This window comes from Gopherus flavomarginatus, chromosome 4 (assembly GCF_025201925.1).
Source record: "Gopherus flavomarginatus isolate rGopFla2 chromosome 4, rGopFla2.mat.asm, whole genome shotgun sequence".
Taxonomy (NCBI): Eukaryota; Metazoa; Chordata; order Testudines; family Testudinidae; genus Gopherus; species Gopherus flavomarginatus.
This window is the reverse complement of record NC_066620.1, coordinates 43,327,088-43,344,989: the sequence shown is the minus strand read 5'-3', so window position 1 is coordinate 43,344,989 and position 17,902 is coordinate 43,327,088. Positions and strand designations below refer to the sequence as shown.

The window sequence follows — 17,902 nt, the reverse complement described above, 5'->3', positions numbered from 1 at the left end:
ATTTTGGATTTAATTGTCTTGCAGTTGGGCCTGATGTATAATCAGGCCTGGGTTGTTTATGACACAGAAATGTCTTTAGCATGTTATAACAATATGGTATAAAACACTTCAAAAAGATCCCTCCAACAAAGGAGGCTTTGACAAAATGGTATCCTATAAAAATCAAATGAAGAATTCTCACATTCTTATTAATTCTAGCTCTTGAATGGTGCTCTCTGCCCTGGAGTGTCAATTAACTCTTAACTGACAGATTGGAAATATTTTGACAAAAAGATTAAATCAGTCCCTTTAAAAGCAAACCAAAAGAATAAATAATGTGGTGTTACAGCTAACAGGTGAACACAAGTATGTCTTTCAGGGGAACAAGAAGGAAGGAGAGCCATTACTATTTATGAGAATTGGAGAAATTCATGAGAAAGTGATGTATGAAGGGCCATAATATGTGTGTGGAATATGGATTCCTGTACTCTTACTACATATTGTCACTAAATACCAGAAATGGGTGATAGCATTATAGACTGGAGTTAGCTGCCGAATGTTTGCTGCTCTAATTCCTCCTTTTTGTTCTTTCTTCCCTCATTCCCTATGCCATATTAGATCACTGGAAAATCTTGATATTTAATTACCTGCTGCCACCCCTTCCCAGTATACATAGCTGTTTACCAAAGATATGCGCCTTTTGTTGATTTAGAAGATAGGGTGACCAGATGTCCCAATTTTATTGGGACTGTTCCTATATTTACTTGTTTGTCCTGCGTCCCGACCAAACATCGGGGATGAGGAGCTGCCGGTGGGTGCTCAGCCCCGACCAATTTTTCCTATGTCCTGGCTGCTCTTTTTTTCTTTGCTGCCGGCTACCTCCTGCCCCCACCATGTCACAATATTTCATGTCTCTCATCTGGTCACCCTATTAGAAGAGCAAGGGTCTGGTGTATGGGGCTTCACTAAAGGCCATCATGGGCTGTGCTAAACTAGCAGATGCTCTGGAAGAAGTTGCTAGATTTGAGAAGCACCATCTGTTGAAATGGTCACTGCCTCTCTGCACTCTTTCTTAGTTAAGGTATTAGAAGAATGTGAGTTATCATTCTGCTGTGGCTGGGCTGAGCATGGTGGAAAATGAGTAGAACTAGGTGATTAGCTACAGCAAAGGTTGTGCACCATCTATATGGGCAGGTGTATGGAGGCAGAAGTTGCTAGATTTTTGATGTTCCCTCTTCTAGGCCTCTGAAGTGAGTGTGTAGGTGTGCTAGCAATTTTATTGTTGGTACTACTATTAAGTTCAATTTAGCTCAGGGGTTCTCAAACTTCTTTGAACCGTGGCCCCCTTCTAACAACAAAAATTACTACACAACCCCAGGAGAGGGAATTGAAACTTGAGTCTGTCTGATTCCCACTGCCCCAGGTGAGGGAGCCAAAGCCTGAGCCCCACTGCCCTGGGTGAGGAAGGGATCAAAGCCGAAGCCCAAGGGCTTGTTCAGCCCCAGCCAGGGGGCCTGTAAGCTGAGCCCAGCCGCCCTCGGGCTTCGGTTTTGGCCCTGGGCAGCATGGCTTGGGCTTCAGCCCCGAGCCCCAGCAAATCTAAGCTAGCCCCGGTGAGATCATTAAAATGGAGTTGCGACCCACTTTGAGGTCCTAGCCCACAGTTTGAGAACCGCTGATGTAGCTCATTTGCTGGGCCTTTGTTTGAGGAATCACTCTATCCTATTCGCAGGGGCTGATGAGTTGTACCTTCCTAAAAATTGAAAACCTGGGCAGAACAGGATTATGGTTTGACAAAGAAAAGTTAACTTGATTGGTACCAGCAGATGTCAGTCACAGTGGTAAAGAAGACGGTGGCTTTTTCACACACTGAGGTAGTCCATCTTGTTAAAATAGGAATTAATTGGCTGGAAGTAGCCATTCTTCATTATGTCAAGCAACCGAGAAAATGACTGTATGTTGCAAAAGTGACCTTTTGTGCAGTAAACAGGCAGTGTTGGGAATGGCTGGCAAGTAAAACTTCTGTTTTTTAAAAAAAACTGAAGTATGGTTATTTTATATTTTCTTTAGAAGAGTACTTAACATCTGGAACACTCCAGAGAATTATTGTTCTACTTAAAGTCAGTTTCTTACTCTCTAGCCTAATACTTTTTGATTTGAGCATAACTATGTGTTGGATTTAATTCTCTGGGAAGACCTAGATTCAAAGACATAATAATTAAAAAAAAATTCATTGAGGTTGCATATCATGTTGTATGTAAGAGAAAATTGAGAGAAAATAGTGCAATAACAAATCTCTTAAAGGATTCTATTGCATTTGTTAAAATGTCTATTGTTGCCAGTTATGCTGCCGGTAACCTATAGTGAGACCCCTAGTGGTAGTCCTTGTTATGCAAAAGCAATTCAGTTTCTCTTCCTAGTGTGACTTGGAGCAGTAACTGAAGGTTTTTTTCTCCTACTTGCATCAGATGGTCCTTTCTAATCCTTCTCTTAATAAGGGCAGTATTATGCCTGCAAGGGTGCTAAGGACATACTTCCTGTGTACCTACTCCTACATACTACAGAGAAAGTGTTAAACTGAGCTTAATCTAGAGCATGTGGCGTGCTGGTGCAGGGCCTTCCACAGGATTCAGGGGGCCTGGGGCAAAGCAATTTTGGGGGCCCCTTCCATAAAAAAAGTTGCAATACTATAGAATCCTATATTCTTGTGGGGGCCCCGGGGCAAATTGCCCCACTCCCCTTCTCCCCCCAACTCCCCGGCGGCCCTATGCTGGTGAGTATGGAGGTCTATGTACTTCATCTAATGTGAAATGTTGCCAGCAGGGATACTGGTTTTGAAAGTAAGTTTGTTTAGGAAAGAGCAGATTAGAATCACCAAATAAACAGCTAGGTTTTCAAAAATTCAGTTATGACTTCTAATTTATTTTTATTTGGCTATATATTAATAATTCATACCAGTTAATAACTAGGTTAAATTACTCTACCACTCATCCAGTTCTATTGTCTCTGAATTAGTCACTCTGTGTAACAACTTGTGTTGTGAAAAAGTATAGTGTCACATTGTAATTTTATTAGTTTATTTGTTTTGTTTTTAAGGCATCACTGAATTCCAATTGAGAGTGCATTTTCTGATGCTTACTAAGGAGAAGAGTACTCTGAGCAAGGTGGTAACCATGTGAATGCTGCAGTTTTTTACTTTGGATTCACTTTAGATTAGATTTCAGAGCAGCAGCCGTGTTAGTCTGTATCCACAAAAAGAACATGAGTACTTGTGGCACCTTAGAGACTAACAGATTTATTTCAGCATGAGCTTTCATGAGCTACAGCCCACTTCTCACTTTTAAGAAACCTTGAGGTGGGCATTCTGATAAAAGGTATCGTTCCTAGACAGGCTATCAGATGTTGCTGATAGTGCAGGGAGTCTTTACTAGCAGAAGTGGTGCATGTATATGAAGTCAAGTTAGCTACAAAAGCAGCATTTCAAAAGGAGAAAGGGGAGAAAGATTTCAGGCCTGAGTTTATAGATAAGTCTGGGAACATGAAGCCTTTCTATTCTCCTCCTCCACCTCTTTTTATATTTAAGATCTTTCTCTTTTTGGCTGGTTGTAATAGCTGCTTATGCTACGTGCCATCAGTGAATGTAACAATGTTCCTTCTAAGCCTCCCCAAACCAATCCATCTTTATTAGTTGGATGCAGTAGCTCTTTTTCTAGACAGTGGGTCTTTCTTCTTTCCTACTTATTGCAGTAGAATTTGTATGCTAAATATAGCTATGTTTTGGACTTCCTTACTCATTGGTTGGTTCCCCAATTACTCTGACATTTGGAGACCAGATATGATTTGTCTTTTTGCTCAGTTCTACTTTCCAGGGCTGTGCTACTGTTTGTTGAAGCAGCAAGTAGGAATTCTGGTACGTTCTCCTCTGTTGGTGATCTGCTCTTCACCCAAGTTCTATCTAGCTTCATTTTTTCCATGGTCACTGCAAATTTGACTTCTAGGGGATTTGTTTTAAAATGTGTGTGTTTAAAATGCGTATTTCTAATTAACGGCAGAGCAGTACAAGTACATGCACGTATTACTAAACTGAAATTCCAAACAGACAAAATGATGATTAAGTCAGATGGGCTAAGATTTTCCTAATCTGCCTTCATTTCCACTGAGGATGGGAGATGAAGCTTTATTTTCTTCTCTGGTAGGCATGGACCAAGATTTCTCTGATCTGCAGAGATTTCTTGTTGAGTATAAATCAACTTTCAATGAACATATGGTTAATTGGAATACCACATTGATTTCAGTTGAGAGTTCTGTTTAAAAACTGATGGCATGGATAAGGTCGGTGGTTTCTAATATAAGCAATTCAATTTTCTAGGCTGGGTACAAAGACCAAGAATTAACCACATGCATTATAATTCTAATACGTATCTTAAATTACCTCTTGGTTTTATAGGTAATAGAAAAACCTGGGGCTAACATGAAATTGTGCACTGAAATATCCATGCTACCGCTGACTAAATTCCTTCCCATAAGTGGTAGATATTGAGATCTGACCATGTAGAACAGAAGAAAAGATGGCTGGAATTTTACATTTCTTGCATATATTTGGTGTGACCCACTTGTGGTGAAAGAATACTTCTAGACAAAATATAATCCTGAGATATTTGCTAAATTTATATGTGTGGGTTCCTTTTAGAACAAAAGACTATTTTATAGGTGTAATATTGGTTGGTAAGTCTTTTTGCCATTTGTTACTATTTAACTTATAAGAATCCCAGAAAGAGCACTTTAAGAATACAGATGGAAGCTTTGAAACCCTTTGGTATATTCCTTATTTATAAAGGGGAGCAATGGGAATACTATTAGAAGCTTAAAAAATGAGAACAGCAAGATTAAACTTTTCATTTGAATGTAGTAAAGCTTACTGGATGTCTGTGTCTTTTTTGTTTCAGAAAGTTAAATAATAACTTTCTGGTATGAAAATGTAAGATTTATACACCCCCCCCACAAAAAAAAAAACCCTCGTATTTCATGAACATACCCAATGGAAAGTTAGTGCTTCCTACTGCTGTTTGTTTATTTTTTAAATCCAAAAGGTGTCTCTTTAAAATTATGGTTTAGTAGAGAATACAGTAAATTCTAATAGTATATGAATAAGAAATAAAAAAAAAATCCAGTCCTTATTGCAAATATAGTTATAAGACAAAGCTAGAAAAGGGAGCTGTGAGCTCCTATGACAACTTCACAGCAGCGATCTACTAACAACTACTATACTTAGAGCTTCCTCTTGGTTTTTAGAATCTAGTGCACAAGTTAAATAAAACCCACCATATTAATTTAATCCATATTTAGAATTCCAGCAAAAGAATTTGTAAACTCAATAAAACAGTACTTGACAGGAATTTTTGTTTTGTTTTTAAATATTTAAGCTTTTGAGGTGGTAATAAACACAGTTGGAATGTAGATTGTGTTTAGGAAATTGATTTGTTTCCACTGATGTTCTAAAGGTTTAGAAATCATTTGTATCTTAAAAAGTTTGTGTCTGTGACTAGTAACTTATTTAAAAGGAAAGGTTTAAATGTCACAAATTTAGCCCTAAATCCTTCAGTCAGATTGTGTCTGTTTAAATGTGTGCACAGATCTGATTGCAGCAGGAAAGGGACTATAACTTGTGTATCTTTGTCTCCCAGAATTTTTGGACTGAATTTCAAATGTATGAGTGAGGGTATACCATATGTGAGTGGGGGCAGGAGTGGAGATATAGTCCTTCATTTTCCAAATGTAAAAAATCTGCTTGAGAGCTTTGTAGAGTTCTCTTATTTTTTTTCTTCACATTAAAAACCCTGACTAATAAAGCCATTTATTGAGCTTGTTTAGACTTGATAATATTTCTTACATAAATAGTATCCTGGTAATTTCTGCACGTTAAATTAATAATGCATTATTGCATTTGCTTTAGGCAGAAGAGACTCATCTTTACCAAGTAAAACTGTTTTTTTCTTAAGGGCAGTGAAATGTTTTTAATTTAAAACATCTTTATAATAAACTTCATTCTTTTTTAATATCTTTTTAATGGAATACATTATTTTAGGCTTTGATGAATCTACAAAAATTAGAGCTGACTTGAACCTAAGTTGTGCTCGAAATTTGCCTTGATTTGAATTTAACCTGCCAACTGGCAGTGGTTTGCTCAGATATTTTTTTGGTCTGCAAGCTTTTCAATCAGACTGGATGCAAACTGTTTATTCTTTATCTGCATACCACAAATGTTCTGGAGCTGCTGTATGCAGATGCATTTCAAGATATAGCTTTATTTGGTGTAAAAAGTCGCATGGTATCTATCCTGGGACCCTCTTTGGCTGAGCCATCAGGAGGGTTAGCAAAAGCCATTTTCACTTGGTTTCTGAGAAATGCAGGATATGTTTAGCTGTTTTCTAAAAGAAAAACATTTATTATGGAAGAAGGTTTAAAAAAATTAGGGTTTCAGGACAATATTCATGATTTACCTTGTTCCAAGTGTAAAATATTTATTGCCTTTGTTTTGTAGGTAAAGCATAAGCCCCACACAAAAGTGCTGCTGCAGCAGAGGGTTTAGCCTATGGGCCAAATTATGGGCACTGAATAATGATGTACTGGGCAGGGGGAATTGGGGTGAAGAGAAGATGTGAGGCAAGAAGCCAGCACAGTTTCGTTGCAAGTGCTGGGCTAATGGGGTGGGAGTGCAAGAGAGGGAGGCTGGAGGTGGAGTGTGGCTAGTGATGTCAGTGGTCCTAGCAATCCCAGAAGGGGAAGGACTGGGTTGGTATTGCTATGAGCAGGGCTGGTGTGACCACTAGGCGGCTGCCTAGGGTGCCAAGATTTAGGGGCGCCAAAAAGTGGATTCCAGCATCACGGGAGTCAGCTGAGCAGGACAGGGTGGGGAGCGAGGCCTCCATAACAAGCCTGCCCCCGCAGTGAGGGGCGCCATGTAGGATGGTCAATGGGAGCCTGCGGCAGAGCAAGGAGGTGACAGCCAGCTGGGCACAGCGACCAGCTCAGCCGAGGGACGGAGCCGTGGGGGGAGGCAGGACGCGGTCCTGAGCTCAGGTGAGCTTCACCCTCCAACGCGCCGCGCCTGGGGCCGGGTGCAGTCACCTCCTAGGGTGAGGGAAAGTGAAACTAAACCCCACAGCGCAACGGAGGGGAAAGGACTGGCGCAGGTGCTGCATCCAACCCTTTCCCCTCCCCCCCCCGGTGGTACTGTGCCAATGTGGGAGTTGGCCCTGATTCCCAGGGATATCCTCACCTACTCCCTTGGAGAGCCTGGCTCTGCCCTCCTTACCCTTGGGTCCCCCCCCCGGAGGGTGAAGCACTCAGAGCCTGGGAATGTTTAGAGACCCTGCGAGCTGGGGATATTCTCAGCCTCCTCCTTGCTCATAGGTTCCCCCAGGCCATAAGGGACTGTTGTGATCATCTACTCTGACCCCCTTGTATTAATTCTAATGAACAGTGCCACATTATGTAGTGTTCCTTTTTGAAAGTTTATAATAAGCAATGCTCTGGGAGAGGGATGGGGTGGGGGTGCAAGGCGGAAGTTTCGCCTATGGTGCAAAATATCCTTGCACCGGCCCTGGCTATGAGTCATCAAGTTTTTGTCACTGCTGTGAAACCTATCACTGTTTTTCATGCTGCTCTGCAGCAGCTAAGCAAAAGTATGAGCAGCAGCGGGGTCACTGAAACTAGGTATCTGCAGACTTAGGGAGATTGCACTGATTTTTAAAAGTGGTTTGTTTCTCTTCACAACCAATAACTTGGAAGCTGAAGTTCTGCAGCAATAGTTGGCGTATGCTTCCACGCTCACTAGGGAAAGGCTTCCAGTTGCTACTGGTGAGCTGATCGTGTCTCAGAAAATTGAACAGACTCTGGGTGGCTTTGGCTTAATGTCACTGTGCTTCAGTTCTCCATTTGATAATAATGGGTAATAATATATACTGACCTCACAGGAGTGTTGTGAGGCTAAGTTAGTTTATGTTCATAGAGTGCTTTGAGATCCTTAGAGGAAGTGGTGCTATCCTGTACAAATGCACAGTATTATTAGTTCTGCAGCACTTTACAGGGTAAGATGGATAATTTAAGTAAACAGTTTTATTTTCTTAATTTCATTTAGTTTTTAAAGAAACTCCTAGGGTGGCTTTTTAAAGAAAATAACTTAGCGCTTGTTTGCTTTTTGTTTTTGCTGGTGATTTTTTTAAAAAAGTGACAAACTAAAACTTAGCGAGTAAAAACCAAAACTAAATGCTTAAGCTTCTTTAAAAAAAAATCAACACAAACAAAACTCCATAGTTCCTTTAAAAAAAAAAGTGTGATCTAACTTACCCAGTTCTCTGTAAAGCATTTCATCATGATGCTGTTGTGTATCCTCTCCATCTAGCACAGCTAACTGGGAAGGTCATAGAGTCATAGACTTTAAGGTCAGAAGGGACCAATATGATCATCTAGTCTGACCTGCACAACGCAGGCCGCAGAATCTCACCTACTCACTCCTGCAACAAACTCCTGACCTACATCTGAGCCACTGAAGTCCTCAAATCATGGTTTAAAGACTTCAAGGTGCGGAGAATCCTCCAGCAAGTGACCCATTCCCCATACTACGGAGGAAGGCAAAAAAACCCCAGGGCCTCTGCCAATCTGCCCTGGAGGAAAGTTCCTTCCTGACCCCAAATATGGCAATCAGCTAAACTCTGAGCATATAGGCAAGACTCACCAGCCAGACACCCAGGAAAGAATTCTCTGTAGTAACTCAGATCCCACCCCATCTAACATCCTATCACAGGCCATTGGGCATATTTACCACTAATAGCCAAAGTTCAATTAATTGCCAAAATTAGGCTATCCCATCATACCATCCCCTCAATAAACTTATCAAGCTTAGTTTTGAAGCCAGAAAAGTCTTTTGCCCCCACTGCTTCCCTTGGAAGGCTGTTCCAGAACTTCACTCATCTGATGGTTAGAAACTTTTTCATCTGATTTCAAGTGTGGACTTCCTGATGGCCAGTTTATATCCATTTGTTCTTGTATCCACATTGGTACTGAGCTTAAATAATTCCTCTCCCTCCCTGGTATTTATCCTTCTGATATATTTATAGAGAGAAATCATATCTCCCCTCAGCCTTCTTTTGGTTAGGCTAAACAAGGCAAGCTCATTGAGTCGCCTTTCAAAAGACAGGTTTTCCATTCCTCGAATCATCCTAGTAGCCCTTCTCGGTACCTGTTCCAGTTTGAATTCATTCTTCTTAAACATGGGAGACCAGAACTGCACACAGTATTCCAGATGAGGTCTCACCAGTGCCTTGTATAATGCTACTAACACCTCCTTATCTCTACTGAAATACCTCGCCTAATGCATCCCAACACCGCATTAGCTTTTTTCATGGCCACATCACATTGGCGGCTCATAGTCATCTGGAGATCAACCAATACTCCAAGATCCTTTTCTTCCTCTGTTACTTCTAACTGATGAGTCCCCAGCTTATAACAAAAATTCTTGTTATTAATTCCTAAATGCAAGATCTTGCACTTTTCACTATTAAATTTCATCCTAATACTGTTACTCCAGTTTACAAGATCATCCAGATCTTCCTGTATGATATCCCAGTCCTTCTCAGTATTGGCAGTATCTCCCAGCTTCATGTCATCCGCAAACTTTATTAGCACACTCCCACTTTTTGTGCTAAGGTCAGTAATAAAAAGATTAAATAAGATTGGTCCCAGAACCGATCTGTGAGGAACTCCACTAGTAATCTCCCTACAGCCTGACAGTTCACCTTTCAGTATGACCCATTGTAGTCACCCCTTTAACCAGTTCCTTATCCACCTTTCAATTTTTATATTGATCCCCATCTTTTCCAATTTAACTAATAATTCTCCATGTGGAACCATATCAAATGCCTTACTGAAATGGAGGTAAATTAGATCCACTGCATTTCCTTTATCTAAAAAAATCTGCTACTTTCTCAAAGAAGGAGATCAGGTTGGTTTGGCACAATCTACCTTTTGTAAAACCATGTTGTATTTTGTCCCAATTACCATTGATCTCCATGTTTTTCCAAGACCTTGCATACTACAGATGTCAAACTGAGAGGCCTGTAGTTACCCGAATCACATTTTTCCCCTTTCTTAAAAATAGGAACTATGTTAGCAATTCTCCAGTCGTACAGTACAACCCCTGAGTTTACAGATTCATTAAAAATTCTTTTTGCTAATGGACTTTTAATTTCATGTGCCAGTTACTTTAATATTCTTGGATGAAGATTATCTGGCCCCCCCAATTTAGTCCAATTAAGCTGTTCGAGTTTGCTTCTACCTCCATATCCTCATTCTCATTTGTCATCCTGCCATTATCCCTAAGCTCCTCATTAAAGACTCCTCCACTCCATCCTCAGTGTTTAGTGGTCCCACTTCTTCTTTCTTTGTTTTCTTCTTATTTATATGGCTATAGGACTTTTTACTATTGGTTTTAATTCCCTGTGCAAGGTCCAACTCTACATGGCTTTTGGCCTTTCTCACTTTATCCCTACATGTTCTGACCTCAATAAGGTAGCTTTCCTTGCTGATCCCTCCCATCTTCCACTCCGTGTAGGCTTTGTGCTTTTTCTTAATCACCTCTCTTGCTCATCCAGCTTGGTCTACGACTCCTGCCTATGAATTTTTTTCCCTTTCTTGGGATGCAGGCTTCTGATAGTTTCTGCAACTTTGACTTGAAGTAATTTCAGGCCTCCTCCACCTTTAGATCCACAAGTTCTTCAGTTCAATCCACTTCCCTAATTTCCTTAAATTTTTTAAGTTAGCCCTTTTGAAATAAAAAAACCCTAGTCACAGATCTATTTTTGTTTATCCTTCCATTTTGTTTGAACTGAATTAGCTCATGATCACTCAAACCAAGGTTGTTTCCTACAACTATTTCTTCAATGAGGTCTTCACTACTCACCAAAACCAAATCTAAAATGGCATCTCCTCTTGTTGGTTCAGTAACTACTTGGTGAAGGAATCCATCAGCTATCGCATGCAGGAAAATCTGAGGCCACGGCTACACTTACAGTTCTGCAGCGCTGGTAGTTACAGCTGTGTTCGTACAGCTGTGTAGGGCCAGCGCTGCAGTGTGGCCACACTGACAGCTACCAGCACTGCAGTGTGGCCACATTTGCAGCACTTGCAGCGCTGTTGGGGTGGTGCATTGTGGGCAGCTATCCCACAGAGCACCTCGTCCCATTTTGGCGCTGTGGCTTGTGGGAAGGGGACAGAAGGGTGCGGGTCTTTCTGCTTCCTGTTCCAACGCCCCGTGGTGCTTTGCTACACATTCCGAGCAGTTTGGCGGCATTGTGAGTCTGCAGCGCGATTTCTGTTACAAATGGAGCCCGAGCTGCTGAGGACCTTGCTGATGAATGTTGCCAGCACATCACGCATGGCAGTGGAGCTATTCCTTCAGCTGCAAAGTGACAGTGAGGAGTCAGACGATGATATTGATTTGCCTGACGCTCAAGACAGTAAATTGCTTGTGGCAGTAACAGACGTGCTCAGCACCGTGGAACGGCACCTTTGGGCTCGGGAAACGAGCACTGAGTGGTGGGATCACATCGTCCTGCAAGCCTGGGATGACGAACAGTGGCTGCAGAACTTTCGGATGAGAAAAGCCACTTTCATGGGACTGTGTGCTGAGCTCGCCCCTACCCTGCGGCGCAGGGACACGAGATTGAGAGCTGCCCTGCCAGTGGAGAAGTGGGTGGCTATTGCAGTCTGGAAGCTGGCAACTCCAGACAGCTACCAATCGGTGGCGAACCAGTTTGGAATGGGAAAGTCCACCGTTGGAATAGTGCTGATGCAAGTTTGCATGGCCATTAATCGCACCCTGCTAAGAAGAACTGTGACTCTGGGGAACGTGCAGGACATTGTGGATGGCTTTGCAGAAATGGGTTTCCCTAACTGTGGAGGGGCAATAGATGGGACGCATATTCCTATTCTGGCACCACCCCACCTGGCATCAGAGTACATTAATCGCAAGGGGTATTTCTCCGTGGTTCTCCAAGCGCTTGTGGATCACTGTGGGCGTTTCACTGACATTTACTCAGGATGGCCTGGAAAGGTGCATGATGCATGCATCTTTCGGAACAGTGCCCTGTTCAGGAGGCTGAGGGCCGGGACTTTTTTCCCAGACCGCAAGATCACAGTAGGGGACGTCGAAATGCCCACTGTGATCCTTGGAGACCCCGCTTACCCCTTAATGCCATGGCTCATGAAACCGTATACAGGGAAGCTTGACAGGAGCAAGGACCGGTTCAACTACAGGCTGAGCCGGTGCAGAATGACTGTGGAGTGTGCTTTTGGCCGTTTGAAACCCGCTGGTGTTGTCTTTATGGGAAGCTAGATTTGGGGGAAAGCAGCATCTCCGCTGTTATATCCGCGTGCTGTACCCTCCATAATATTTGTGAAGGGAAGGGTGAAAGATTCAGTGAGGAATGGACCTCCGAGGTTCGACGCCTAGAGGCTGAATTTGCACAGCCAGAGAGCAGGGCTACTAGAGAGGCCCAGGAAAGGGCTTCAAGGATTAGGGATGCCTTAAGGGAGCAATTTGGTGCTGAGAGCCAAAAGTAATGTTTGGTGCCTTTGCTGTGCTCATTTTTCCCTTGGGCTACAGTATTTACCACTTTCTGCAATAATAAAAACTATTGTAAAAGCCATTAAATCCTTTATTCAAAATACAGTACATAAAAGGGCAGGGGGGTAGGGTGGTGGACTGTACATTCAGAGGTTTGAATATGTCCTGTTTGGATTGCTGTTCAATGTCTGCTGCACTTCAGGATTAATATGCTGCAGCGTCATGGGGGTGGAGTGCACAGGGTAAGGATTGTAGTTATCAGGGCTGGTAGGTGATTGTACAGGTGTTGGGGGCAGCTGGGGGTAGTAAGAAACAGGCTGCTGGAGAAGAGTGTTTTGTGCAAATACTGGGGAACAAGAAAGAGAGCTTTGGGAGGGGTGTGGGTTACCATGGTACAGATCTGCCTGCATGGCTACGAGAGACTGGAAAGAGTCAGGCTGGCGAGCCAGGAGGCTTATCAACTGCTTTGAGGTTTTTCTGGTAGCCAATTCCTTTCTCCTGCTTTCTGTTTGCCTCCACTCATGCATTTTCTCTCTCCATTCCTGCGTCTTCCTACTTTCTCTGGCGTACTGATTCATAACTGCTTTGATCAATTCTTCTTTTGATTTTCGCGGATTTTTCCTCAAGTTCTGCAAGCGACGGGCAGGCGGTGATCCGGCTGCATTATTCAAGGTCACTTAAAAAAACATAGATAGAAACATGTAATACACAGAGGCTACATTGTTTATTATCACACAGTGAAGGAGTTTGTAGACTTTTTGTAGCATCATTCCCACATACCTAACATAGCACAGAGAGGCCACGGAAGCAAAGGCATGGCGAGCAATGGGGTGAGTGTTTCTGCCCCGACTTCACCTGGGAAGGGGAACTGCCTGATGGCTCACTGGGGTTTCTCTGCACTGGGTAGAGGAGGAAGTTGGGGGCCTGCACAAGGGACAGGAGGGAACAGGAAGCTGGCGACCTGCAAGAGGGGGGGACCGCAAAGCTGCCGACCTGCAAGGGGGGGGGGGCGGGAAGCTGCCAACCTGCAAGGGGGGGGGCCAGGAAGCTGCCGACCTGCACGGGGGGGGGGGGGGACCGCGAACCTGGCGCCCTGCACTGAGCAGTATCCCTACATTCTCAACAGGGTTTCCTACTGCCAGATATATCACTGCTGCGTGTTACCTGGGAAGAGAGGGAGGGTCTTCTACAGCAATGTGGATTCCGCCCTGGTCCCTATGCAGCTTGCCTGTGTGCAGCAATGGTCCCCCCACCCCTCGCGGCACAGTGGCTCGGAGGAGTTAGCCTGACCGGGACAAGGACCACGGTGGCTCTCCCTATAAACTTGCGCAAGCACATTGCCCACGCTCTGGCTGCAAGTTTTCAAGAGATTACCGAGGCCGATTACAGAGACGTGATAGAGCAAATCAATGGGCTATTCCACGTTTAGGCATGCATGCAGGCAGCCATAACCCCAACCCTCCTCTCCCAAAACATAAAATCTGCTTACCCGGAACACGGTCCTCTGCTGCTTCTTCACCAACAACTTCCAGCTGCTGCAACTGGCTAGCCTCCTCCTGGCTTGAGAAGAGCTCCTGGCTGCATGCCTCCTGGGACTCTGGGGTGTCTCCCTCCACCCCAGTAGCCTCACTCTCCGCTTTCTCTACACCCTCCCCCACTTCTCCCTGCTCTGAACTCTCCATCGTGCTCCTCGGATTGGCAGTGGGGTCACACCCAAGTATGGCATCCAGCTCCTTATAAAAATGGCAGGTCGTGGGGGCAGCTCCTGAGCGGCGATTTCCCTCACGGGCTTTGCAATAGGCACTGCGCAGCTCCTTTATTTTTACCCTGCACTGCAACGCGTCCCGTTCATGGCCCCTTAGCAGCAAGGACTTTGATATCTGCCCATAGGTATCATAATTTCTCCGGCTGGAGCGCAGCTGTGATTCACAGCTTCCTCACCCCAAACACTGATGAGGTCCTGCAGCTCGGAACTGTTCCATGCTGGAGCTCGTTTGGGGCGTGGAGGCATGGTCGCTGATTGATTGATTGATTGTAATCCACACCTGGCTGAGCAAACAGGAAGGGGATTTTTAAAATTCCCGGGGCATTTAAAGGGAGGGGTCAGCTGAGCCCAGGGCAGTGGAGTGTGAAACGATTACCAGAGTGGCTGAAAAGGTATGCTGGGATACCTCCTTATACCCCGGAGGCCAATAAAAGCGCTGTTGGTGTCCACACCTGATGACCAGCGCTGCATCACCAGCCCTGGAATCGCTACACCCTAGGCAGACCAAGTGTACTGCCAGCGCTGCAACCAGGGAGTTGCAGCGCTGGCTGTGCTTTGCAAGTGTGGCCACATCCTGAGTTGCAGTGCTGTAACCCCCTCACCAGCGCTGCAACTCTCCAGTGTAGCCAAGCCCTGAGCCGTATTATTATTACTTGCACTTGTCCTCCAGTCTATATCTAGGAAGTTAGTCTCCCATGATCACACAATTCCAATTAGTATTTACTTCATTAAAAACCTTAAAGAGGTCTCTATCCATATCCAAATCAGATCCCGGTGGTCTATAGCACACCCCAAGTACTATCCCAGGGGGGCTATAGTAGCTTTTTCCCCCAATGTGATTTTTGCCCAGACAGACTCTCTTATCCATTCCATCCCTTCTTATTTCTTTACAGTCTGTCTCATCATTGATATACAATGCCACTCCATCACCTATGTCTTTATTTCTGTCTTTCCTAAACAGCACATTCCCTTCAATACCTGTACTCCAGTCATGACTACTATTCTACCATGTTTCTGTTATCCCTATAATATCAGGCTTCACTTCCTGCACCAGTAACTCTAGTTCCTCCATTTTGTTACGTAGACTCCTCACATTGGAAAATCTTAAAACATCTTAATTTTTGCTGTTTGGCTTCGCTCAGATTCTTCACCTGATTTGGCACAGACATTCTACTACCAGTATCACCTATTAGACTGGTATCTACACTACCCTTCCTTCGTATGTCCATTCTCCTACCCACGGCTGTATCCTTTCTTGCTTTGTTTTCTTCTCTCTCAATGTTAAAATCTGGCATGGAGATTACCTAGACATCTCCCAAACATCTTCCCCAAATTCCTAGTTTGAAGCTCTGTTAATCAGTTGTGCCAGCCTCCATTCTAGAAGTCTGTTTCCCTCTCTACTCAGGTGAAGTCCATCCCAAGAAAATAGTCGTCTGTCAAGTACAAGTCTCATAATAACCGTGTTAGTATCATTGAGAGAAGGGTCCACTTTGTGAACAGACATGGAACACAACCACAGAATTCAATGATTATATGGTGTGGGTGTCCCACTCATGTGTAAAGGACATCTTTTCTTTTGTGACACTAGTGTTAGGGGGTTGCTGTCACAGGAGTTCTGTAGTTATAGCCTCGCATCGTGGTCTTTGAATGCAATTTTGTCTAACTTTGGGTAAACTCATCAGGCCCTCAAATACAGTGTCTCTGAGAGGTCTAGCCTGTTTATGTGAATATTATCAACAAATTTGTGTGAACTCACATGATTTCATGCGAGACTCCAAAGACGATGCAGAATAATAAACTTGGCCAGTGGTTTCTCTTTGAGATTAGAATGTGGCCTGAACCTTTCCCATGCAAACCAGTTCTGATGGAAAAATTCATAAAGCCATTGGAACCAAACTGGGATTTGCACAGGTCTAAATGTGATGTCTTCTTAGAAACCATTACTAATTAATTACCTCATTTAAAACCTGAGGAAGGGCCTTTGTTTATAATATATAATTTTTTCCCAGTTCAAAATTGTTATTTAGTAGTAGTAGTGTAATACATTTTAAAATCATTACACTCAAGCAGTTCATTCTGCAGTGTGTTGCTTTTCATATAAAAATTGATAGCATAAATGGGTTGAGGATGCATATAACTGTTATTTATTATCTTATGGGATGTACGTTTTTATTCTGAGCTGTGTTGTCTGCACAATTCCTACTTGTATTTGCGTTGTAATGAAGTACACTCAATAACTTTTTTTTTGGAGACTTCAGCCAACAAATGTATAACACTGATTATATGTGCAAGGCTTGGAGAGAAGAAAAGGGACATGGTGTAGATTAGAGGAGTCATATATCCCCAGGGAATTTTGCTTGGATATTTCTTTATTTAGAAACATAGTATTTAGACAGAAATGTCGTCTAATGATCAAACATAATAAAAAAATGCCTATTCGGACAGAAATGTCGTCTAATGATCAAACATAATGAAGAAAATGCCTATTTTGGTCTGGTGTTGAGGGTGTGATAACTTAATACCACAAGCTAATTTAGATTAACATTTGCTAGAATCCAGCCGGCATCAGGCTGTAAGAAAGGAGAGCTCTGATTACGCTGTTGCATACCTTTCTGGGCATGTAGCCTGGAGAACATTGGAGCTGTGGGTCTGACCCAGACTCTTCTGTTATAGGTGATTCTTTTAAGGACCTTAAAGTATGGTTCTGCTATCAAAATGACCCTGTAAAATTGGCATCATTGAGTCTCATGTTTTGTGTCTCAGTGAGTTCCGTATAAAAAATGCTCAGTTTAAAATTATATTGCTTCCTTCCCAGAAAAATGAGACTCGGTTCTGAGAATCAAGCATGGCTCCTTCCATCTTGTGCGTTGTCACCCGTAATAAAGTCCAGATATAGCCCTCAGTAATTCCAAATTATCTTCAGTAGGTTTGCACAAGTGTAACTGGAACTAAGTGAAAACTCTGTGATGCACAAAAAGGAATAGAAATAGACTCATTGAAGCTTAGCTTTTCAGGGCTAATGGGTAAAAAGTTTAATATTGTCACTCAAGTAAGTAGATATGGTTCTAAATTCCTAATCAGAACCATTAAGGTTCAGTTAAGATGCGATTTTTACATACTCCGTTTTCAGAATAGAGTTGTACTTTAAGATCTGCTTTGTCACTGAGGTTAAGTACCAGTCTAGCAATGCTTTACATAGTATTAATGTCACATGTTTGTTTCTACTTACTGTATTGCACCTCTTTTTGTTGCCAAATTAACAACAAAATATTCTCTTTAGGCAACCTGAAAATGTCTCAGATCTGTAATTGGGGCCTTTATTAGTGGGTGCTTTGTGGGAAAAATATGAATTTGGACATTGAGAGAGGCAATACCAGGGGTAGGTAGAAGCTTGTTACTAAGCTGTAGGTCAGACTGTGATTGTTCTTCTGAAACAGAGCCACTGAAAGGCTAGGTGAGGAGTTTTCTGGAACAATGGAGATACTAACCGATCTGAAAGGTAATATGCACATTTATGATCTACCACCCTGATT

At 43.0% G+C, this 17,902-nt stretch overlaps 1 protein-coding gene across 2 annotated transcripts in view; it reads left to right on the top strand.

Moving 5' to 3' along the window:
* Nucleotides 1-17,902, top strand: part of EML4 (EMAP like 4) — a 273,784-nt gene that overhangs the window by 3,913 nt on the left and 251,969 nt on the right. The window lies entirely within an intron of this gene.